This window comes from Dasypus novemcinctus, chromosome 9 (genome assembly GCF_030445035.2).
Source record: "Dasypus novemcinctus isolate mDasNov1 chromosome 9, mDasNov1.1.hap2, whole genome shotgun sequence".
In the NCBI taxonomy this organism is placed as follows: domain Eukaryota; kingdom Metazoa; phylum Chordata; class Mammalia; order Cingulata; family Dasypodidae; genus Dasypus; species Dasypus novemcinctus.
Genome location: NC_080681.1, coordinates 18,081,814 through 18,107,538, shown reverse-complemented (window position 1 = coordinate 18,107,538; position 25,725 = coordinate 18,081,814). Strand labels below are relative to the sequence as shown.

At 40.7% G+C, this 25,725-nt stretch overlaps 1 long non-coding RNA gene across 1 annotated transcript; it reads right to left on the bottom strand.

The window, feature by feature from the left end:
• Window positions 1-1,524: 1,524 nt before the first annotated feature.
• LOC139439610 (uncharacterized) lies at window positions 1,525-25,268 on the bottom strand. The gene is made up of 3 exons (XR_011649553.1): window positions 25,182-25,268; window positions 5,782-6,130; window positions 1,525-1,974 (listed from the first exon to the last, which is right to left on the bottom strand). It is a non-coding gene; the product is annotated as an uncharacterized lncRNA (long non-coding RNA).
• Window positions 25,269-25,725: the final 457 nt, after the last annotated feature.

Sequence of the window (25,725 nt, the reverse complement as noted above, 5' to 3'; positions counted from 1 at the left end):
TCTAGTTTCCAAATATCAAATGGGATATAGGATTTGAGGTTGATGTGGGTTTTAACCAGATGGATGCCTGCTTAATACAAAGATGGCAAGATGTCACTCATAGAGTAGTGGGCTTCCAATATTATTAAATTACATTACAAGTGAACAATGTAAAAATATTTTTGAAAAATTGACCATATCAATATGTATTTTTAGAGGAAAAGATATAATAAAAGGGCATTACTTTTGCATACATGTTTTTCTTATTGGTATGTTAGCCAGGAAATTTTGCCTGCAAACCTCACTCTACCTCAGTTTTATAATAAATCAAAATTTAAAAATTGATACCTGAGAAAAAGAAGCTTGCACACCAGCTCTCCCACTAAGGTAAGGAACATTACAGCAGAGTGAATAAAAGCTCATGCCAAGAATTTGAACAGGTCTGCATTCACTCCCTGATTCTGCCAACTAAACATTTTGTATCTTGTTACTAAGTTGTACTTAATATCACTAAGTTCCAGTTTTTTCATCTGTAAATAGGAGAAATGATATTGTCTAGGTCACAAGACTTTGTAAATATAAAGTATAAGATAAACATTGCATGTAAGTGAAATTTGTTGAGTGAGTATTTACCAAGTACCAAGCACTCTGGGTTTGTTTTTTTTTTTTCAAAAAAGAAAAGTTTGTTTAAGCAGCGGAGTCTGGGGACAGGTTAGTTGGACTTAGATCAGCAAGTGTCTACCGTCTCTCCAACCACCTCTCTGTTACAGGTCTTGCACATTATATTCCTTCAACTTTATTTCCTTTTTATATACCAATTACCTTTAATATAACATACCTTGTTTCAGACTGTTTACCTTGATGTGAAAATCACATAAAAATGTATAACAAGAACAGATGTGGCTTAAACAGTTGAGTGCCTGCATTCCACATAGGAAGTACTAGATTTGGTTTCTGATTCCCCCTAAAATCAAACAAAACAAACAAACAACAAGCAAACAAAAGAAAAATACAACTCAGGGGAGCCAATGTGGCTCAGTGGTTGAGAACCGGCTTCCCTCATGTGAGGTCTCAAGTTCAGTTCCCGGACTGGTATCTCAAAAAAAAAAAAAAAAAAGGTAAAATCCCCATTCCCTATGATCACATCATTATATTCCAGCTTACATTCTTGACAGCATTAGCACCTGGTTTTCAGTTTGCCTCAGTGTGCTTCTCTTTAACACCAGTCTTTCATTTTGTTAACTTAATTTCTTTCACAAACTCTGGAGAAGTGGACATTCTCCAAGTCACTGCTACTGACACTTATTCCTTACATGCTTTTGCCTTGGATATTCTCATCTATCCCCTCGGGCTCAACAATCCATATTTGTTGCTAACTACCAAATCTATATATTGTGATTTATATAGATAAGCAAATAGATATATATCATATATAAAATAAATCTATATTAAGCATATATCTATTTCAACGTCTATAATTACATCTGTTGATATAACCTTATCTCTATCTAAGTTTATATCCCTTTTTCTAAACCAAAGATTTGCTTTGTCAAATATCTACTGTTTCTTAAAGTTTATATGTACAAAACTAAATTATATATAATGGCCTATCCACCACATAAGATCTCACCTGTTTTCTGTTGCCATAAATGCAGGTTTTACATGCTTTGCTGAATTGAGTACCCACTGAAAGGATGGATTGTATCAAGTAAGTAACTAACTTAAATGTTATGCATTACTCACCTAAAGCATGAACTGGGCTTCTCCTACATTCTCCAGGTATACCTGGAGAGCTCCAAGTAGCATCTTATTCATGCTGGAGACCTGTCCTCTCAGTCTTCCACTTGGGCGCCCTGGTCTTCAATGTCTCATTTCCAAGAATCCTTAGAGGCAGCGTGGGCTTCTTTCTACCAGCTTTGCTTTAAGAATGCTGATATTCTGATTTGCAGGCAAACAATGCTGTCTCTCCATGTCAATTTTGGGGTATTTTATAAGCTTGAGGATATTTTATGAATCCCAGAAGAAAGAAAAAAGTCAATAATGAAAAGCATTAAATATTAATTTATTGATTCCATATCCATTATTGATACTGCCATTGTTCTAATTTTGTATACATTGCATTTTTGAGTTTGTGATTTTTATAGAGATATTTTCATTCAAAAAGATATTTAGAAGATCTCAGGTTATTAAATATGATGAAGTACCAAAATGGGAAGATTTGTGGTTCTTATTTTTTTTTTAGCTTGCTTATATTATAAATGTCAAAGGACATATTTAGAGGTTCAGAGGATAATGTCATAAATTAGGTTTATTTTTCTTCTTTTATGATATATCATACAAAACATTTCCTACACAATCAATATGTTTTCATTTCACAGGTAGTAAGATATAGTAAACAATGCTCCTCTACAATGGAGATGCCGGAGCAAAACTACCAGGGAAGAACGATCTTAGTGTAAAATTCTCCAAATTTTTCAGAACACTAATGTCCAGGTCCTGAAACCAGGTTTCCCTTGGTAAACACATCTTTTAATGCTCTTTTAAGATTCCTTGTTTTAAAATGTACTAAAGAAAGAGGAAATAGAAAATGGGACTCTTATGGGAAAGCCAATCCAATAGATATTCTTGTTAAATCTATAACTCCCATTTCTTTAAATTACTTAAGAGGTTGTTCACTCTAGAACTCTTTCTGAGGACAAATACCATGGGAATGACTGCTAAAACTCCAGAATCAGCATTTTTCAAAAACATTTTGCAAAGCTTTAGTGCTTTTGAGATGTTAAGTATTCTTTTTCACAGAGTTTGCATGATCAAAATAAATGTGGGCAGCTCTGCATATGATGCCTCTCTGGGATATTCAAGGTTAGTCTTAAATATTCTAAATTGCCTTGTGTTAAACTGATTTTCTTCAGTTGAAGTCAATGTTTCTCAAGTTTATTTGAGTGAAAATACATATTTAGGGAGTATACATGATGATTACAGACAAAGGTTATGAAGTCAGACTGCCTTGCTTTGAATTCTAGCTTGACTGCCCACTAACTCTGCGAATTAGGGCAAACGGTATAACCATCCTTTAGATCAATTTCTTCATTTATGAAGTGAAATAATAGTAATACCTTCCTTCTACAGTTCTGTGATTATTCTATGAGAACAGAGCCTACATATATTAAACTTTCACAAAGCATTAATCATTACAAAAAGGAAAACAATCTTCTGTAGAAGGCAGTTTGGGAAACATCATCAAAGAAAATTCAATGTTTTAATATATCCTTTTTAATTTAATTTATTTCAAAACCAAATTACATAAATTTAGTTCTGAACATTAGGTACCATTTTCATTGGGAAGACTAAATGACTTGCCCAAGGTCATACAACTCATTTATAGTGAGATTGGGTAAAGAAAACAGGTTTCCTAATTACTAATTGAATTGTATTTTTTTGCACTTGGTTGCCTCTCATATACTCAGATATTCACATATTGATTCTCTTTCCATCTGAGGGAAAAGACATCATGTGAAGAAAAAAGTGTTAGGAAATCAATTTCCTATTACTTTAGTCATTAATGCTATTAAATATCATGCTTTATCATCACCAATCATGCTTTATCATTGAAATAGTTCAAGGTTATGGTCTACTGTGACCCAAGATTATTTTCTGCTCAAATAACTAGGCTACCAAACTTTAAATTCTACCAGTTCATACTTCTTCCTTTAATACACTATTCATTGTTCTTTTAACATGTTATTTTCCTTCTGAATGAGGTCAGTTTCAATTTTAAACTCATCTAACAAGGTCTAAGAATCTTTCTCCTATTTTTAGCATCTGTATTTTGCAATTCATTCAAATATTTGCCTAAACAGTAAGCTATATAATATTGATTATCTAGATTATTACATATTAATACTAACATGCATAGCAGTGCTTTTCAAGTAAAATTTAAATCATTTTACTTGATTCTTTAAAAACCTAAGTTTGATTAGTTCAATATCAAGTATGTCACATTGTCCAGAATAAGAAGTTTTGCAGAAGTTAATACTTATTTTAATATATGAAGGGCAGATATAAAATTCATTAAGTCACTACAAATATGCCAATAGAAGCAAAAAAAAAGAAACTTGAACAAAAAAATACGTTTTTAATTCCAGCAAGCATATTTAAGGATTCCACTTTAAAAAATCAGGAATTCAGTTTACAGTAAAATCCTTTTTATAGGATAATGAATGCATGTGAGCAAGTAGCTACTTATAGGACTTGCTCAGCGCAAACTTTCTGATAGCCAATTGAGCATGATCTCAAAGATTTTACAAAGTATGGGAGAAAAAATGCCACTGAAATGATGTATCTCACAAAGTTCTTAATAAAAATCCAGATTTAGAAGTTATTGAAATTTTCAACATTAAGGATATTTATTAGATTATACTATATAAAACACATATCATAGAACTTTAAAATTATAGTAGGAGAAAAGATATCACAGAAATTTTCTCTATGATTCCATTTTCATTATGAGCATATGAAAATGTTTGATTAGGTTATTTCAAGTTTTATGCTAACAATGCTGGGTAATATGATTGTGAGTAGATTTTTTTTTCAGGTATTGTGGCTGGGGATTGAACCCCAAAACCAGCTGGCACTCAACATCAGCTCCCCAGAGTTGGATTTTTTTATTTATTTGCTTATGTGTTTGTTTTTGTTTACAGGAGGTAGTAGATATAAAACCTGGGACCTAGTATTTGGGAAGCTGGCACTCAACCACTGAGCTACATCCTCTACCCTTGTGAGTAGATTTTATTTTCTCCTTTCTTTGCTATCAAGCAGTATAATTTATAATAAAAGTTTTTTTTTTTAATTTAAGAATTACAACACTAGTATAATTTATATTGTGCTACTTGCCCTAATGGAGAAGACAGATGCCCACCCCCCAAAATGAAACCATTGTTACTTTTTAATTATTTCTAAAGTATGGTTAAAAAATTAGAGTTTGGGATGAGATCCAAGATGGCAACAGGGGAGGAGTGCTAAGATTCAGCTCTAGGATTCACTATACACCATCCATGGAAGAGCGAAGGAGGAGACTGACAAACTTCACTGAACATTGATGAGTAGATCCCTCCCTGATGCAGAGGCGGTTGCCCATCCCAGAGTGCCACACTGCCTCGGTAGCCACTCCCTGACTGAAACAGAAGCTCCTTCCCAAAAGCAGGGGAAGGGAAGCATCCTGGTGTTCTCAATAGCTATTGATTAACAAATTTGGCTAGCTGGATCCCAATCTTGAGTACAGCAAAAGTTTAAAGTGATGCAAGCCACAAAGAAGTCAGCAGTCTTTGTCTTAATTGCAGCCCTAGCAGGAGTAGAAGCTGGGTTGAATGAAAAACACACTTGACTTCGATGTAGGTAGGGATCAGGCTCAGCACACCCACAATGGAAAGCCACCTACAACCACTACTTGGGGCTCTGCACCCAGCAAGAATGGAAGTAGGGCACAGTTTGATTCATCTGGCTCACCTAAGAGGGCTGCGGTGGAACTGAAACCAGTTCCACTCGAAACGGAAGTAGGGCATAGCTTAAGAACTCTCTTGGGACAGCACAGGAAGTTTCACCCCACCTACCTTGGAGAGCACCAGGCAGGAGAGGAAGTTGGGGGAAATTTGAACACTCTCTCAGGGCTGTGCAGGCAGATTTACACTGCCTATCTTGGGGACCATGGCAACCTTGACCTCAGCACCACTCCAGGCAGGAGAAGAAGTGGAGCACAGTTTGAACATTCTCTTCGGCAAGCATGGGCAGATTTAACCCACCTACCTCACAGGGCCCAGCACAGGTTATGGCAGTTGATTGGAGAAGTCAGATTCCAGGGTTTGATTACTGTGCAGCAGTTTCCTCCCAGAGAGGCCAGCAGCCTCATCAACTGTGCCCACAACAGGGACCAAGTCAGCTGAGAATTAAAGGTGCAGCAACACCTTAGAACAGCAGGGAACAGCTGGATGAAGAGTGTTGTCTGTTGGGAACCTCAGGAAAATGAAGATTCATCAAAGAGAAGGTTGGTGACCTTTAAGGCACTATGGAATCAATCTGCACTTCCTTCATGAGTTCCAGGGTCTCATTTTGCTGAGAAATCTGATATGGGAAGCATGTCTCCAGGTAATAGCAGCTAGAGGAAACAAAATGAGTATTAAAATATGGAAAAGAAAAGAAAATCAAACAGAACAGATTAGTGTTCATGGAGGAAGAACAAGGGAAAGGAAACTTTCTTTTGGGGAGGAAAGAAGTGCATACACAGTATAATTTCAAAAATAGTACCATAAATTGAGGGTAAAAGTGAGATGAATAGAATTGGAAAAAATTTTGGTTTGTTAAGTATGAGCTATTATGAAGGTTCAAAATAAGTTGAAACAAGTATCGAAACATTAGGAAAAATGTCAAACAATAAGAAAGCCGTAGGCTAAAGAGTAAAACTGAGCATAAGGAAAATCAGATGCCAAGACACCCGCAAAAAATTACAAACCAAACTAAGAAATCGGAAAACAAGGCCAAGTCAAAGGGAAATACTAAACCTCCAAATGAAATAGAATTTGAGAAAACTAATTACAGATGACCAAATACATATTCCAATGAGATGGCTAAAGAGATTAAAGATATTAAGAAGACACTGGGTGAACACAGAGAAGAATTTAAAAGCATACAAAGAAAAATAACAGCCCTTATAGGAATGAAAGGCAAAACAAATGAAATTAAAAATACCCTGGAAGCATACAACAGCAGATTTGAAGAGACAGAAGAAAGGATAAACAAATGTGAAGACCAGGCTTCTAAAATACAACAGACAAAAGACCAGAAAGAGAAAAGAAGGAAAAAAATGAGCAGTATCTCAAGGATCTGAATAATAGCAAAGGGCACTGAAACCTACACATCATGTGTATCTCAGAAGAAGAGAAGGAAATAGGGGCAAAAAGAATATTTGAGGAAATATTGGTCAAAAATTTCCCAACTTTTTTTGTAAAGAAACAGACATACAAATTCAAGAAACACAGCATATTCCATTCAAAATAAATCAGAAGAGACCTTCATGGAGTCACATACTAATCAGAATGTCAAATATCAAAAACAAAGAAATAATTCTGAAATCAGCAAGAGAAAATTGATTCATCATAAACAATGGTTGCTCAATATGATTAAGTGCTGATTTATCACCAGAAACCATGGTAGCAAGAAGGCAGTGGCATGATATTTATAAGATACTGAAAGAGAAAAACTTCCAGCCAAGATTTCTATATTAGGCAAAATTGCCCTTCAAAAATTCAGATGATTTTGAAGTACTCATTTATAAACAGAAATTGGGAGAATTTGTAACCAAGAGACCAGCCCCACAATAAACACTAAAGGTTGTGCTGCAGCCTAAAATAAAAAGGCCAGTGAGAGAGTCTTGAAAGAAAGACTAGAAATGCAGATTATCAATTAAAGTAACTGAAAGTATAAACAGAGTGATGAAAATAAGATATAACATATATAAGCCAAATGATAAAATGGGTGAATTAAGAACTGCCTTTAGAGTAATAACATAGAATGTTAGTGGATTGAACTCACCAGTCAAAAGACACAGACTGGCAGAATGAATATAAAATATATATATAAGCCATCTATATGCTGTCCAAAAGACACTCACCTTGGAACCAAGGATGGACCTAAGCTGAAAGTGATTCTGGAAAAAGATATTCCACACATGCAGTAATCAAAAAACAAAAATAACCTGGGGTAGCTATACAAATATTGGGGAAAAAATAAACAGATTTTAAATACAAAGCTGCCATAAGAGACAAAGAAGGACATTATATATTAATAAAAGGGGCAATAAACCAGGAAGAAATAACAATCATAAACTTCTATGCCCCAAACATTGTGCCTCAAAATACATGAGGCAAATACAGGTGGATGTAAAGGGAGAAATAGACACTTCTATAATAATAGTTGGATATTTTTACTGGGATTGTATTGAATCTGTAAATCAGTTTGAGAAGGATTGACAGCTTAATATTTAGTATTTCAATCCATGAGTATGGGATGTCCACCCATTCTTCAATTTCTTTAAGCAATGTTTTGTAGTTTCCTGAATACAGGTCCTTTATGTCCTTGGTTAAGTTTCTTCTGAAACATTTGATTCTTTCAGTCATTATTATCAATTTCAGTCATTATTTCTGATTTCCTACTCAGATATCACATCAGTAGAGTATAGAAATACTATTGAATTTTTGGATATTAATCTTGTATCCAACCACTTTGCTGAATTGATCTATTAGTTCTTTTAGGTTTGTTGTTGATTTTTCCAGGATTTTCTAGATATAGGAGCATAACATCAGTGAATAGTGAAAGTTTTACTTCTTCATTTCCTATCTGGGTGCTTTTTATTTCTTTATCTAGCCAATTGCTCAAGCTAGAACATCTAGTACAATAGTGGTGACAGGGGGCATTCTTGTCTTATTCCCAATCTCAGTGGAAACACTTTCAGTCTTTCATCATTGAGAACAATGTCAACTATAGGTTTTTCATAAATGGACTTTACCATATTGAGAAAGCTTACTTCTAGTCCTATCTTTTGGAGTGTTTTTCTTTTTTTAAATCAAGAATGGGCACTCTATTTTGTCAAATGCCTTTTCTGCATCAAATGAGAGTATCATGTGATTTTTCTTCTTCAGTTTATCAATGTGGTTTATCACATTAATTAATTTTCTTGTGGTGCTCCACTATTGCATACCTGGGATAAACTACTTCATCATGGTGTATAATTATTTTAATGTACTTTTTATTTGGTTTGCCAGTATTATGTTAAGGATTTTGCATTTATATTCATTAGGGATATTGGTCTGTAATTTTCTTCTTTTATATTATCTTTATCTGGTTTTGGTATTAGGGTGATGTTGGTTTCATGGACTGAATTTTGTACTGTTCTTTCCTGTTTGTTTGTTTTTTTAAAAAGCTTGAGCAAGATTGGTATTAGAGCATTTTTGAAAGATTGGTAGAATTCACCTGTGAAGTCATCTAGTCTGGGAATTTTCTTCTTTGGGAGGATTTGATGACTATTTCAATCTCTAGATTTTGATTGGTTTATTGAAGACTTCTATTTATTCTATAATCAGTGTATGTTGTTCATGTGTTTCTAGGAATTTCTCCATCCAATCTACATTGTCTAGTTTTTTTGGCATAAGGTTTTTCATAGTATCCTTTTAAGACCAATCATTTCTGTGCGGTCAGTGGCAATGTACCCCCTCTCTTTTCTGATTTTATTAATTTGTATCTTCTCTTTTTTTTTTTCCTTTGTCAGCCTAGCTAAGGCTTTGTCAATTTTCTTGATCTTCAGTCTTCTCAAAGAATTGGCATTTGGTTCTACTGATTCTATATTTTTTGTTCTCAATTTCATTTATTTCTGCTCTGGTCTTAAGTATTTCATTTCTTCATCTTTGTTTGCTATTCTCTTTCTAGTTCCCCCATGTGTGCAGTTAGATGTTCATTTTAGCTCTTTCTTCTTTTGCTACTGTAAGCATTGAGGGCTATAACTTTCCCTTTCAGCACTGCCTTTATGGGATACCATAGGTATTGATATGCTGTGTCCTCATTTCACTTGTCTCAACATATTTGCTGAATTCTCTTGCAATTTCTTCCTTAACTCACTGATTGTTTAAGGATGTGTTGCTTAATCCCATATATTTATGGATTTTCCCTTTTTCTGTCCAGTATTGATTTCCAACTTCATTCCATTATGATCAGAGAAATATTTTATATAATTTCAATCTTTTATAATTTATTGAGACTTGTCTTGTGAGCCAACATATCTTCTATTTTAGAGAAAGATCCTTGAGCACTTGAAAAGAATGTATATCCTGTGGTTTTGGTGTGCAATACTTATGTCTAGTCCATTTATCATATTATTCAACTCTCTCTTTCTTTATTTTTCCTCTGTCCAGATTTTCTATCAAATACTGAGAGTGGTGTATTGGAGTTTCCAACTTTTATTGTAAAAACTTCTTTTCTCCCGCTAGCTTTGCCAGTGTGTGCACATGTTTTTTGGTGCATTAAAGTTAGGTGCATAAATATTTAGTATAGTTACTTCTTATTGTTGAAATGCCCCTTTTATTTATATATAATGACCTTCTTCATCCCTTATAACATTTTTTCATTTTAAATCTATTTTGTCTGTTATTAGTATCACTACTCCACTTCATTTTACTATTTGCATGGAATACCTTTTTCACCCTTTCACTTTGAACCTGGTAGTGTCCTTATGTCTGAGCTAATCTCCTGTAGAAAGCATATAGATGGCTCAGATATTTTTAATCCATTCTATCAGTCCATGTCTTGATTGGAAGTTCAAGCCATTAACATTCAATGTTATTACTGTAAAGATATTAATTACTTCTTCCATTTTGTCATTTGGCTTTCTGTTGTCAGAGCTTACTATTTTTTTTTTACCTTTTAATTTACTCTTCTTAATAATCTTCATTTCTAAACTCTTCTCCAAGTCACTTGCCTTGCTTTTTCCTTTCAAGCTGCAGATCTCCCTTTACTATCTGTTGTAATTCTGTTCTTTTAGTAACACACTCTATTACTTGCTGTTTATCTGTGAACACTTCAAATGCACACTCATTTCTGAAGGACAGTTGTCAGATACAGAATTCTTGACTGACAGGTTTTCTCTTTCAGTATGTTAAATACATACTACCTTTTTCTTCTCACTTCCATGGTTTCTGATGAAAGGTCATCACTTTATCTTACGAAGTTTCCTTACATGTGATGCTTTACATTTCTCTTGCTGCTTTCAGAATCATGTCTTTATCTCTGATATTTGTCATTCTGAATAGCAGACGTCTCAGGGTAGAACTATTTAGATTTATGCTGTTTGGGGTGCATTGTCCTTAGATTTTGAAATTTATGACTTTCATAAAGGTTGGAATGTTCTCACATACTTCCTCAATTATTTTTTCTGCCCTTTTCCATTCTTTTCTCCTTCTGGGATACCAATAACATGTATGTTTTTTCACTTTGCATTGCCATTCAGTTCCCTGAGACCTTGTTCAATTTTTTTCCATTCTATTTTCTTCCCATTCTCCTGTTTTTCCTAGGTTGGATGTATGGTCTTTGAACTCATTATTTTATTTTTGAGCAATTAAAATCTGCTGTTATGGCCTCTAAAATATTTTTAATCTCATTCATCATGTCTTTCATTACCATGAAGTCTGTTACTTTTCTTTGCAGGCTTTCAAATTGTTCTTTTTTTTTTTTTGGCACTGGGGCTGGGATTGAACATGACCCTGGACCTCATATATGGAAAGCCAGTAGGCAACTACCGAGCCATATTGACTCCCCTGCTTTGGTTTTTCCATTTGTTGTATTTGCTTGTTCTGTGTTTGTTGTTAGATGGCACCAGGGACTGAACCTGGTACTTCCCATGTGAGAAGCAGATGCCTAACCTCTTGAACCACATTTACTCCCTCAAATTGTTCTTTAGACTCACCCAGTGTCTTCTCAATATCCTTTATTTCTTTATTGATATTTCCTTATAATTGTTTGAGTTAACTCAGGAGATTTGTGTGATTATCATTGATTGATTGTCTTAAATCCTGTATCTCTTCAAGATTTTTGTTTTGTTGCTTTGGTTGGGCCATCTGTTCCTCTTTCCTAGTATGGTTTGTAATTTTTTGATAATCACTAGTCATCTGAAAATGTTATTCTGAATTTATTCTGATGGCCAATTATTTTGTCTTGTCTTATTTTTCCTTACATATTTTTGATATTTTGTTCAATTTATTCTAAGTCTTTAAAATTGCCTAGCTTAAGATATCAAAATCTGGCCAGGGCTTCTCTAATGGGACAAAGGTTTTATCCCAAGAATTCAGGTTAAGAGAGACCTAAAAAACTACTGCATGCAATTTCCAGACCAGCCAGCAGATAGTGCTCATTGACACACGTTTCCACAGAGGTTTCGTGTTCAATCTCTGCTTTCCTATGTTTTGGTCTGGCCGGATCCAATATTCAAAATAGACTCTGCTAGCTGGATTTGCTGAAAAGAAGTCCTTGATTCTCTCTCCCCTTTTCCTTGTAACAGCTGACAGTAAGAAATATATTTATTTATTGCTCAATTGACTGCAGTTAGCTAAGGGTTTTACCCTTGCCTAACATCTTGTGAGTGAGGAATGGTAGCCCTTCCAGGTGACCACAGAGGTTTAGTAATGCATGCTTGGTGTTTTGGGTTCTTCATCTCTTTGTTCCTTGCACTCCTGGGAATTGTGCAGCACTCTCTTGGTCTGCTGACCCCCAAACCAGGTCCCTTGGACAACTTTTGGCCCTTTCTCCTTTGTTCTTGTGAGAGAGTTTTTCCCTGCCTGTCTACACTGATACCATCTTCCCAGAACTACAGTAGTAATATTTTAATGATTCTATTTCATATTTTTTTAAACACATGTTTCACAGCAGTGCAAGGTGTTGGTGGAGGGTGCTATATAGGAGCCCTGTGTGATGATGTTCTTTTTTTTTTTTGTAAGTTCACCTATACACTTATTTTTTTTATATATGTTTGTGTGTGAATGATATAGTACAATAAAATTTTATTTAAGAAAAATTGCTGAAAAGGTTCTCCCAAATTTATCATATTTGTTTTGAAAAGAAGATAATCATTTCTTAAAAAATGATAACAACAATAAAATACTTTGCTAGAAGTATTGGCAGCTCCAGCACAACCTGGAACAACAAATGTCATTTGACAAATTATTATACCATATATTTATATATTTTTTTGATAAAACAAATTTTTATTTTTGGCAGGTGGACAAATATGAGAATGAGTTTGATACATATACATATTTTTAACTAGTCAATTTTATTGATACATATTAATAAATCATATTTTCATCCAAAGTGTACAATCAGTGGTATTGCTTAATCACATAATTGTTCATTCATCACTTCAATTATTTTTAAGTATTTTCATTTATTCTAATAATAATAAACAAGCAAAATAAGCATTCCAATCTCTCCATATCCTCTCCAATACTTGTGGTTTTCTGACAGGTCAACCTAATAGGTATGAAAAATTATCTCATTGTATTTCCCTAATCGTTAGTGATGTTGAACATTTTTTTCAAGTGTTTTTTAGCCATTTTATTTCTTCTTTGGACAAATGTCTATTCAAGTCTGCCCATATTTTAATCAGGCAGTTTGTCATTTTATTGTAGAGTCATATGATCACATTATATTAAACTCTTATCAGATATGTAATTGCCAAATATTTTCTCCCATTAAGTCAGATTCTTTTTCACCCTTTTGACAAGGTCCCTTGAGTTACAAGTACTTAAGTTTGAGGAGGTCTCTTTTACTACGTTTCCTTTTGTTGCTCGTGCTTTCAGTGTAAGGTTTAAGAAACTACGGCCTAACATGAGATCTTGAAGATATTTCTTACATTGTCTCCTAGGATTTTCTTGGTTCTAGGTTTTACATTTAGGTCCTTGATCAATTTTGAGTTAATTTTTGTATAGGGTGTGAGATAGGATTTCTCTTTCTTCTTTTGACTATGGGCATCCAGTTTATCTAGCACCATTTGTCGAATAGACTGCTCAAGTCCAGCTGGGAGGGCTTGACAGCCTTATAAAAAATCACCTGACCATAGATGCGAGGATCAATTTCTGAGTTCTCAATTTGGTTCCATTAGTCAATCTGCCTGTCTTTGTATGACTACCATGCTGTTTTAACCACTGTCAGTAAGGAATTAGCTTTAAGGTCAGAAAGCGTGAATCCTCCAACTTTTTTCTTCTTTTATAAGACATTTTTGGCTATTTGAGGTCCTTTACCATTCCAAATAAATTTGATAATTGGCTTTTCCATTTCTGCAAAATATGCTGTTGGGATTTTTATTGGGATTGCATTGAATCTGTAAATGAGTTTGGGTAGAATTGACATCTTAATGATATTTCATTTTCCAGTCCATGAACACAGAATTTCCGTCCATTTATTTAAGTTTTCCTCAGTTTAACAACATTTTACACTACTTAGACTCTTAATCATGATATATTGAGATCAGAGATTATATTTTACCCTTATGTATATTTCCCATAGAAATATTGTAGAATTCTAGACAAATATGAAAACTCAGATGTTTGTTGACTTGGCAGTACACAGCAGTTACTCTCCTAGATTACCCTCTTTCTCCTTTAAAAAATATAAACTTTCCTCAGGATTTCATCATTATTGGGCAATAATCATGTTAAAACAAGTAAGTATAGGAAATCCCTATCTGCTTTGTATTGTTGCAAAAGGAAAAAATGGGATAAAACATGATATGTATCAATTCTAATGTCTATATATGCAACTCCAGCTCATCTTGTAAATGGTTTTCAAAAATCTTAGGCTTTTATTAAAAAAAAAAACAGAAAGTTCCCTAATTATAAAATATCAATATTTGATCTTTTGTAATATGAACAAAACTACTGGCAAAGCAAAGTTATTGTCATGAGAAAATAAAGAGAGATGTTTTTGGATGTGTCACTGTGAACTTATACACAAACAGGTTTTTTTCCTTTTTGTAAAAATATATTTATATATGTAATTTAAAGATACTCAGATTACGCAAATATCACATAAGAAATATAGGGGAGTCCCATATGCTCCGCTCCCCCACCTCCCACATTTTCCCACCTTAACAACATCCTTCATTAGTGAGGTACATTCACTGCAATTGATGAACACATTTGGGAGCATTGCCATCAAGTGTGGACTAAAGTTTACATTGTTATCTACACTCTCTCCCACCCAATTCTGTAGGTTATGGCAAGATATATAAAGGCCTGCATCTGTTGTTACAATGTCATTTAGGACAATTCCCATTTCCCAAAATGCCTCCCTTACTACACCTCACAAACAGGTCTTTGAGAAGATTTTGGAAGCATTATCTGTAATTAACAAGCTAGCATATCTTTGTTCCATTGTGTTAAAACATGACTAGCTAAACCAGAAACAGATAATAGCCCAGTTTACTTAAAATATTTTTCACTTAAATTAAAAATTAAGAGAAAAGGAAAGTCATTTATTGTCCATTGGATAATTTGCTGCCAAATGCTAGGTTTTTGTTGTTTTAATTCCTTGTTTATGTAATTTAGACTGCTTCAGTTAAATTGTATGTTGCATATTATTGCTTTTGTTCTGATTAAACACACAAATCTCATTTAAATTAGTACATTTTTATAAAATCATATATAATCTTTTCTTTATCATGAAATAAGTCAATCTGCATAATTGAATGAATTTCAAAATAGTTAAAAGTAGTTCTAAATTATTTAAGATAGACTATTTGATATTAATAATCATAAACTTGAGAGTCAGTAAAGCTAGTCCCTTTTATACACCAAGTAGAAATGAATTTTGGAAGAAATTTCCAGTGATGAACCTGATTTTGAAGATCATATTTTGTTCAATTATATAAAATAACAACAAATTCAACAAGGTAAGTATGATTTGGCTTTAAAAAAATGACAAAATAAAATATATTTAAATCTCTAAAAATCAGAAAAATGCAGTGCACAGACTGTAATATAACCCATTTCTTAAAATATGAGATAGCAGCAAAAGTGACATGTTTCCCCTAAACCTTCTCTTGATCAAATGAATGCAACCTTTCTAAATGGCTCAGGGTGACAACACAGGCATTTTATCAGTCATCTCAAAAGACACATTCTAGAAGTCATATTTCTTTTCTTTTTTTTTATGGAACCTCTTATTTTCAATGAATTCTATGTGACAAAATATACTTACTCTTTTCTCAAAAGCTATACAACTTCCATATCTCCTTAAATCAAAATAGAAATTTCCAATTGTATGCCAGATGATGAATTTACTTTGATAATGTCTATTTTTTATTTGACACCCCAAATCCAAAATCCATATTAATAAATGCAAACAGTTAGTTGGCTGTTTATTCTGCAATGTGCTTGATAGCTTATTGTTTTTTCACTAGTTTTTCACATACTGTTGCCACCTTTCTCCACCCCTCCTCCCCTTCCAGCCCCCGCCACCCTTCCTGCCAGTCCCGCCCATATTACCAACCTACAATCTGCCCTCTTCCCCAGTAACTGCTTACGGCGTATTACCAGAGGTCTGCCCCCCCAGTTTTAGCCAATCCACAGCCATCCCTCCGCCCTGCTCTCCCCTTCATACTCCACCCCCTTCCCTGCCTATATAACCAAGTGTACTTCCGCAATAAAGCAGACCTGTTCTTGTGCTCAAGCGGTCTCCGTGGTTTTTCCCCAACCGCGCGTCCCCCACGCCTGGAGAACCGGTGTTCCCTCTTGGGGCACCCCCCGCCGGCTGATCGGCAGGAGCAAGCCCCCCCGACTCTTGGTCCTGAGCGAGGATGAAACCCCCACGCTCAGCAACAACTGGCACCCAACGTGGCAGCTCCTCCCCCGGCCCCTCTCTGCTGCTGCTGCTGCTGTGATCGTCCTCCTCTCCAGGTAGGGACCCCTCGCCCGGACGAGCCCCAAGGGACCCCTCGCCGTCGTCCCGTCCCTATCCCGTCATGGGTGCCTCTTTTTCATTGCGTCAGGTGCCGCAAGTCAGAGCCCTCGCTGCCCTGCTCGATGCCAATGGAGTCCGTGTCTCCTTGCGGCAGCTCCAAAAGTACTGGGATCTCTTGCTCCCTTTTAATCCGTGGCTCGCCACCTGCCAACTCTGGAGCCCGGACACATACTCGCGACTCATAGATTGAGTCACCTCCTCCATGGAGCACGAGAAACGCACCTTCCCAGCAGGCCTCTTACCTGTTCTCGTTGCCATTCGCGCTTGTCTCCTTGGCGCTCCTACCGAGGCCGTTTATGAAGCCTCTCCCAAAAGGCCTCTAGACTGTGATCCCGATGAGCCCGCCGACACTGACTCTCTGTCTAACCAACTTACTGCCGCTCTCGAGTGCGAACCTCCCCGCCTGAGCTCCCCGCAGCAGACAGAAAACACTCCTGCCACTCCCCAAGATGGCGGACTTCCGCCTTCTTCCCCCACTTCTGCCCAAGATGGCGCGCATCCGGCTTCTTCTTCGCCGGTGTCCTCCTCCCGCCTCTACCCGCCTCTTCCTGCCCAGTCAGCATCCAGTTTGGGCCCGGAAACCGCATGGTCGCCATCTTCCACTAAACCGGAAGCGCCCCTCGCGCCATCTTGTCCGCTGCCGGATGTCGCTGCTCCGCCATCTTGGCCGGCGCCCGGAAGGGTCCCGCCGCCATCTAGTTGTCGCCCGGAAGCCGCTAAGCCACCATTTTCTCACCCGTGTTCCGCTTATCCCTTGCCGCCGCCGTACGGCAATAGCCCTTCACCTGCCTTGGCTGCTCCATCAGTCCCCGGTGTCACGTCTTCTCAAACCCCCCAGCTGTATCCGCTGAGTCCGCAGCCCACGCCACAGCGACCCCAAACTTGGCTACCCTTTACAGAGGAAGAGGTCAGGACCCTCCGCAAAGCTGTAAAGGAAGACGGAATTGGCAGCCCTTATGCGCAGCAACTACTTGAGGAGTTGGGGACCCAACTCGTTCTCCCATATGACTGGATTGCACTAGCCCGTGCCATCCTGACACCGGGTCAATTTATTGAATGGCGCATGCATTACCAAGCGGCTGTTGACCGGCAAATCGTGGAGAATGCCCAAGCTGGTGTCCTCGATCCCTCCGATGCATACACGGGAACCAACAATTATGCAGACCCTCGTTCTTACCTCCAAACTGACCCAGGGTTTTGGCACCGGGTAAAAGTCCTCGTCCAGTGGTCTTTCTCTCTAGTCTCCACCAAGCAGCCCACCAAGCTCGCGCAACTGCTTCAAGACTCTAATGAGACTTTCCCAGCATTTGTCATCCGCGTCCTGGAAGCCTGTCAGCGGAAGATTTCCAGCGAGGATGCCCAGTTTGTGCTGGCCAAAGAACTTATCATAGACAGATGCCTTGCGCCATTCCGAGCCGTAGTCCTTCCCATACGTGATAAAGCTCTGCACGAGTGGGTCCTTGCTTGCCGCGACGTCGACCCGCAAGTCAAAACGCTCACCGCTGCCTTTGCGTCTGCCATGGCTGTTTCATCCACCTCCACTTCCGTCTGCTTTCGATGCGGCCAGCCTGGACATTTTGTCCGCGAGTGCTCTCAGCCAGGCCCAGCGCCTTGCTCCGACCTGCTGTCGCGGCGACCAAGGGGCCCTTCTACACCATGTCCGCGTTGTGGGAAAGGATATCACTGGGCCCATGACTGCCGTTCTGCCCAAAGTCCTCAGCAGCCTTTAAACTCCCAGTGGGGCAGGCCTCAGCCCCTCCCCCAAGAGGCCCCCAGGAAAGTTCCCAAGCCATTATGTGGACGATGCCCATCACGCGCCGCCAGAAACCCTCCTTAGAGCTTAAAATCGATGGGCAATGGCTCGATGGGCTCCTGGATTCCGGCGCTGAAGTCTCCTGTGTTCCCTTTGAAGTCGCTGCGTTCAATCACTGGCCCCTAGAGACCAGCCCTCAAGTCATCAGCGCCACGGGAGCCGCTACCTCCTGGAAAATGTCCCAGCCTCTGCATTGGTGCGACCGGGAAGGCCACGAAGGCCAAATTCGCCCACTTGTCCTTTCGTCTGTCCAGACCATCTTGTGGGGGAGAGATGTCCTCAGCCAGTTAAAAGCCCGAATTACCACAGAGGCCTTCTCAGCTGCACTGCCCCCCCCCTACTAGGGGCCACTGCTCACATCTCAAGACCTGACCCTATTCCTCTGGAGTGGGACACAGAGGAGCCCATCTGGGTCGAGCAGTGGCCCTTACCAGCTCACAAATTACAAGCTCTCTCTGCCCTCGTCCAAGAGCAGCTACAGGCAGGGCACATAGAGTCATCCACTAGTCCCTACAATTCACCAGTCTTTGTCATCAGCAAAAAGAGCACTGGCAAATACCGCCTTCTCCACGATCTCCGTGAGATCAACAAGCATATCAAACCAATGGGGTCACCTCAGCCAGGATGCCCGCACCCCACTGCAGTCCCCCAACATTTTCATGCAGCAACCATTGACATCAAGGACTGCTTTTTCTCTATTCCTCTTCACCCGCGAGACTGTCCGCGATTTGCGTTTACAGTCCCACGCACCAACAACCAGGGCGCAGCGCTTCGATTCCAATGGCGAGTGCTACCGCAAGGTATGTGGAACAGCCCAACCATATGTCAGCTATATGTCAACCATGCCATTGAGCCGCTGCGCTCAAAGTTTCATCCAGAGCAAACATACATTCTCCACTATATGGATGACCTTCTCTTAGCAGCGAGCTCCAGCGCGCTCCTCAATGACCTGCTCTCTGCAGTGATGACAAACCTTTCAAGCCTCGGACTTACCATGCAATCAGACAAAATAAACCTCCAACCTCCTTTTCAATTTTTGGGCTTTCATTTTCATCACTTCATTCAGCCCACAAGCCCACAAATTCATGTCTCTCACAAGATGACGCTGACTGAACTCCAACAACTTTGCAGACAAATCAATTGGCTTCGCTCGGCGCTGCCCATCACAACAGCGCAGATGCAACCCCTCTTCGAGCTCTTGCAGACCAAAGACAGCCCACCAACTGCAGCCACCCGCAGCATCACCATCACTCCTGCTGCTCGAGAAGTCGTCCAGCAAGTTAGCGCCGCTCTGCAGCAGTGCCGCCTGGAGCGGTTCTCCCCTAACCTTCCAATTTTGGCTTTAGTTCTGCCAACGCCAATCACTCCCACAGGTCTTTTATGGCAAGATGGCCCCCTTCTCTTTCTTCATACGTCAAAAAGCAAGCTCCCAAAAATCTGCCCTTTCATAAGGGCCTGGATCGCGTTGGCCACTGACTTAGTACTTCTCTCCATACAAACGTATGGCATCCCGCCACACACCATTGTCTGGCCTTTAGATGCCAAGGAAGTTACCTCCCTCATCATGAACAATGCCCAAATGCAGAGCCTGGTAGAGCTCTTTCGCGGCTCCTTTGACAACCACTATCCTCATCACCGATTGCTGCAGGGAATGTCTCAATTGGCGTTTTCCAACCCGTTCCATCCATTGCCCGCGCGGAACCCAATCCCCTCAGCCATTACTGCCTTCACAGGTGCCTCAAAAATGGCATTTGCAGCCATTATATACACTCCTGGAAATCCTGAGCCACAGCAACTGCTGTTCGCAAATGACTTCTCTGTTCAAGTAGGTGAGCTTCTAGCCATCGCTGCAGTCCTTAACCTCCACCCAAACCAGTCTCTCAACATCTTCACTGACAGCCTATACACCCTTCAAGTGTGCCACAGCCACCCGCTTGCCACTTTCTTACCGAGTGACTCAAACATTGACAGAGCGCTTGCCTTCGTACAGCGAATGCTTGAGGTGAGGCAGCAGCCTTGGTTCATTGCTCATATCAGAAGCCACTCTGGCCTACCAGGACCGCTGGCTCAAGGGAATGACCTCGCTGATGCTTCTGTGTCCAGCCGCCAGGTAAATCCAGTCCTCCTCCATGAAAGCCCTGCCGACGGGCCGCGACTTGGAGACTTTGTTAATCAAGCCAAGCTCCTGCATTCCTAATTCCACTTCTCCGCACGGTCCATCCGGAAGCTCTTCCCCGACCTACCCATTGAAACTTGCAAACACCTTGTGCGCGCGTGCCGGACTTGCGCGCCATTGTTGCCACTTGGGCCTTTGCAGCCTCAGGGTGTTAACCCCCGCGGCCTCCGCCCAAACTCAAGGTGGCAATTAGATGTCACTCATGTCAGTGCATTTGGCCGCCTCAAATATCTTCATGTGGCAATTGACACCTTTTCACATCTATGCTATGCAGTCCCTCTTACGGGGGAAAGTGCTAAACACTGCGTCCAGGTGCTTCGCCAAGCTATTTTGTTCATGGGAATTCCATGGAATCTCAAGACAGACAACGGACCAGCATATCACAGGGCCGCCTTCACCAGCTTCGTGCAGATGTATCACATCACGCATCATTTTGGCATTCCATACAATCCACAGGGGCAAGGAATCGTCGAGCGCACTCACCAACAGCTCAAGCTACTCATTCAAAAAGAAAGGGCCTCCTCTCCCCACAAGGCCCCTGCCGACGTCGTGACTGCCTGCCTCATTCATCACAATCTCCTAACCTTCGATGACCATGGACTCTCCCCCACCCATAAACACTGGGGACCCATGTGGCAGCCCTCGCAAATTCCCCTCGTCCATTGGAAAGACCCTGCCACAAATCGTTGGCAAGATCCAGCTCCCCTCCTAGCACAGGGGAGGGGCTTTGCTTGTGTCTTTCCAGATTCTGAGCCGCAGCCGCTCTGGGTTCCTGGGCGCTGCATCCGGCCTGCCACTGACCCATTAGTTCCACCGAACGATCAGCACCCTATGCCTTCGGTGAGAGATAACATTGACAGTGGATACGGCCCAGAGGTCGCCCCGTTCACCCGGATCCAGCACCAGCCATCATCAAGATGCAGCACCGTCAGATGATGCCTCTACACAGCCTCGCAGCCGTTTTCTTCGTCCTGGCTTCCCTCGCTCTCCCAGCCGCTGCCAACCTGAGTCACCAGCCCTTCAATTGGACCCTCTCCCTCTGGCAACAAAAAAGGCTCCTCGCCTCGAACGTAACCGCCTCTGCCCCCTCTTTCACTACTGATGTCGCCAACCTCACTGGACGCACGAACCTTCCGTCTTATGAGTGGGGGGGACACAACCCCGCTGCCACAGGTTTCTACATGTGCCCATCCTCCACCAGAGGATGCCATGACCCAACGCACTATTACTGTCCTTCCTGGGGGTGCGAAACCATCGCCCACGGATGGTCCAGCGCCCCTAACAAAGACCCATACCTCACTCTCCAGCGTAATGCTACTCGATGGAACACCAAAACACACTCACAGTCAAAGACCCCAACTCCGACCTCTGGTTACGAGGCCGCATGTGGGGAGCCCGCCTATATGCAGTAGGCTACTATTACGGCACCATTATCACTATAAAAAAGGAGCCAATTCCCACACGTTCCACCCCAGTGGGCCCAAATCAGATTTTCAATCCTCCAAAGGCACAGCCCCCTTCCCTGCCCCGCTCCACCTCACCCGCTCCTTCGTCCGGCACCCCCCTCGCCACTGCCTCCCTCAGCTCCCACAACCCCAAGCCTCGCTTACCCCCTACTCTGTACCCCAGCCCCCTCATTAATCTGATCAGAGCTTCGTACGCTTCTCTCAACTCCTCTCACCCCAACCTCACCAAAAGCTGTTGGCTCTGCCTGTCCCCCTCTCTTCCTATATATGAACCCGTCGCCACAAACCTCACCTTCAGCGAATCCTCCGAAAATTCTCCTACTGGATGCAACTGGAACACTTCCTCTGTTCCCCTAACCTTCCAATCTGTTTCCTCCACAGGGCGCTGCGTTCATGCCCGCCAAGGTTCCCATCCCCTTATGCACGCCTGCTCTAACTACTCCTCTCCTAGCGCTTCTGCCAAATCCTTAATCCCCCATAACACGTCCCAGTGGCTTTGTACCTCCACGGGATTAACCCCCTGTCTCAACGTCGCCACCCTCAATGCCACTAATGAAACCTGTCTGCTTATTTTCCTCGCCCCATGAGTCCTTTTCCATGGAGATGATGAATTCTTTCTCTCTCTTCACACCCGCCACCTCTCTTCCCACTTTCAAAAAAGGGAGCCTGTTACTGCTGTCCTTACCGTCACCACCCTTTTAGGTCTCGCTGGAGCAGGCACAGGGATCGCCGCCCTTGCTACGCAATCCGCCTCCCTCTCCTCCCTCCGGCAGGTGGTCGATCAAGATATTACCTATCTCCAAGAAGCTGTTGAGCATCTAAAAAACTCCCTTAACTCTCTCTCTGAGGTCGTTCTCCAGAACCGTCGTGGCCTTGACCTCCTCCTGCTCAAAGAAGGGGGGCTCTGCGCCGCCCTTGGAGAAGAATGTTGTGTATACGCCAATACCACCGGCTTCGCAGAAGATAGCCTACAAAAAGTCTGCGAAGGCCTGGAGCAACGCCAAAGAGAACGCGACAACGCGAGCTACTCCTCTACACTCTTTCACTCTCTTCTCCCGTACCTGCTCCCATTCCTAGGCCCCCTTATCATTATCCTTTTAGCCCTCACCGTGGGCCCCTGGGCCATCAGGAGGATAGTCCGCCTTGCCAAAGACCAAGCCAATGCAGTGTTCAGCTCCTTTGTACAAGTCCACTACCAACGCCTCGCCACTGCTGAGTCCCCCCCCAGCCGTCCACCACGCCCCTTCCGTCCGCGCCACCTACTCCAGACCACACGCCTATAGCTTCTTGTCTTCCTCTCCTTACTTCTCCCCAACTTCTCCTCCCCCTTGGGCGAGGGGTACAGGGGCATCACAGGCCCGTTTCACTGGCAAGGCTCGGCGCGCGCCAGGCGCCGGCGTGCACCGACCCTAATGGCGGGCACATGCATCCTGGCCAGATGCTATGTTGTCCGCTCATGACCGGCCAGTCCTCGTGGTCTCCCCCCACCCCTCGTCTTATCCCCGTGCCCGTCCCTATAACCTCCTTTTCCTCCTACTCTTCCTCCTAATCCTTATCTTTTGTTGCTGCGCACGCCGAGCCATTCACACCCACCGTGCGCACCAAAACTTGTTGCTTCAATTTCTTTTTAAAACAAAAGGAACAATTGTTGCCGCCTTTCTCCGCCCCTCCTCCCCTTCCAGCCCCGCCACCCTTCCCGCCAGTCCCGCCCATATTACCAACCTACAATCTGCCCTCTTCCCCAGTAACTGCTTACGGCGTATTACCAGAGGTCTGCCTCCCCAGTTTTAGCCAATCCGCAGCCACTCCTCCGCCCTGCTCTCCCCTTCATACTCCACCCCCTTCCCTGCCTATATAACCAAGTGTACTTCTGCAATAAAGCAGACCTGCTCTTGCGCTCAAGCGGTCTCCGTGGTTTTTCCCCAACCGCACGTCCCCCACGCCTGGAGAACCGGTGTTCCCTCTTGGGGCACCCCCCGCCGGCTGATCGGCAGGAGCAAGCCCCCCCGACTCTTGGGCCTGAGCGAGGATGAAACCCCCACGCTCAGCAACAACATACCATACTGTAACTCTTTTGAGATGCTTTAGTGATTTAATGATTTAATTTCATTATTGTGCTTGTCTTACTTAAAATAATAAGAAAAGTTTTAATGGAAATTGTACATTTAACACGGGTTTCAAATTTCTATGTATGATTCTTTTGGTCCAATTTTGTTTTGTTTTAAAATTTTATTTTAATTGACAGTTGCCTCCATCATTTCTTTTTTGAAGGGTTTTTATCAACTTCCCATGTACAATTGCATAAGAGGAATTATAGTTTGCCTACTGTCCATTCTGGAAGGTCAGCATCTTCATTGCACAGCAATTACATTGTCATTACTTCTTGCCTTCTTAACAATCTTTCTCATTCCATCCCTATGTAGGATTTACAAGGGTATGATTTACTACCCTCAACTTTGCTAATTTACCAACAACTATTAGAAATTCTCTTATTGAACAGGCAGCTTCTTACATTGAACCCCACAAGCAGCTCAAAGCATGAATATCAATATTATATCTCCTTCTTTTAAAAAAATTATTGTTATTTAGCTTAATTATCTTCATTTACATATTTCTCTATGTATATTTATTGTTATAACAACAATATATAATTTACATTAAATACATGGATGATTGTACTTTATCTGCACAATAAATCTGTTGGTCAAATTTTGTTTTACTGTTATATGCATACAGAAACTCCAAGAAATTGTTTATCCTGCTGATAATTAAACAAGTCAAACACATACCCAAATTAAAACAAGTTCATGATATTTCTAGAGTGCCACAGCTGTCACTTAATTAAGAGAATGTGCGTCTACACTGGCTAGAATGTATGTTCTTTATTCAGCTTGGAATGTGCTCAGAACAGTGCCATGTATAGATGGACCTGCATTAATACAGAAAATTAGAGGAGACACCCACATCATTGGTGATTAGTAAACTGATGAATTGATGGACAAAATGGAAAGTTCTCAAAGAAAGCAACATGTATCATTTCACAAAGGGTCATTATTGACTGAATATGCATTTCATTGATCTAAATACTAGTGCACTTCATGTCTGAGAGCTCATGTAATACTTTGGCTTTTTATTTATATTTCCCATAATTTACTCACATGCGTTGATACTGCCTCAACCTCAGGTAATAACTTACAGAAATCTGTAGTGAGAATGAATGTGGCTCAAGAAGTTGTGCACCTGCTTCCCAAAAGGGATGTCCCAGATTCAGTTCCCAATGCCTCCTAAAGAAAAAAGAAAAAAAAATAAACAGAACATGACAAACAGATAAGGGAGCGAACTCAGGGGCGCTGATGTTTCTCAGTGGTTGGACACTAGCCTCACACATACAAGGTCCTGGGTTCAATCCCCAGTATCTAAAAGAAATTTAGAAAGAGTATTAAAAAAATGAGAAATCTATAGTGGAAAGTAAACCACAAACATCACTGTTAACAATGCTAGTTAGAGCTAATGTATGAAATTTTAATATTATGGGTACTAGTTAAGTAATTAACTTTTTATTAGCCTCAGGAAAAGCAAGAGCAGATAAACGTTTTTTATTCTATGAACACTTCAATAGAGCCATCAGTCTTAGTTAAAAAACATTAAACAAAGTTATGAGAAATACTAATTTTATACAATAATTTCCACACTTTCAATCTAATTTGTGAAACCCTAGATATTAATAAGAAAATTATCCA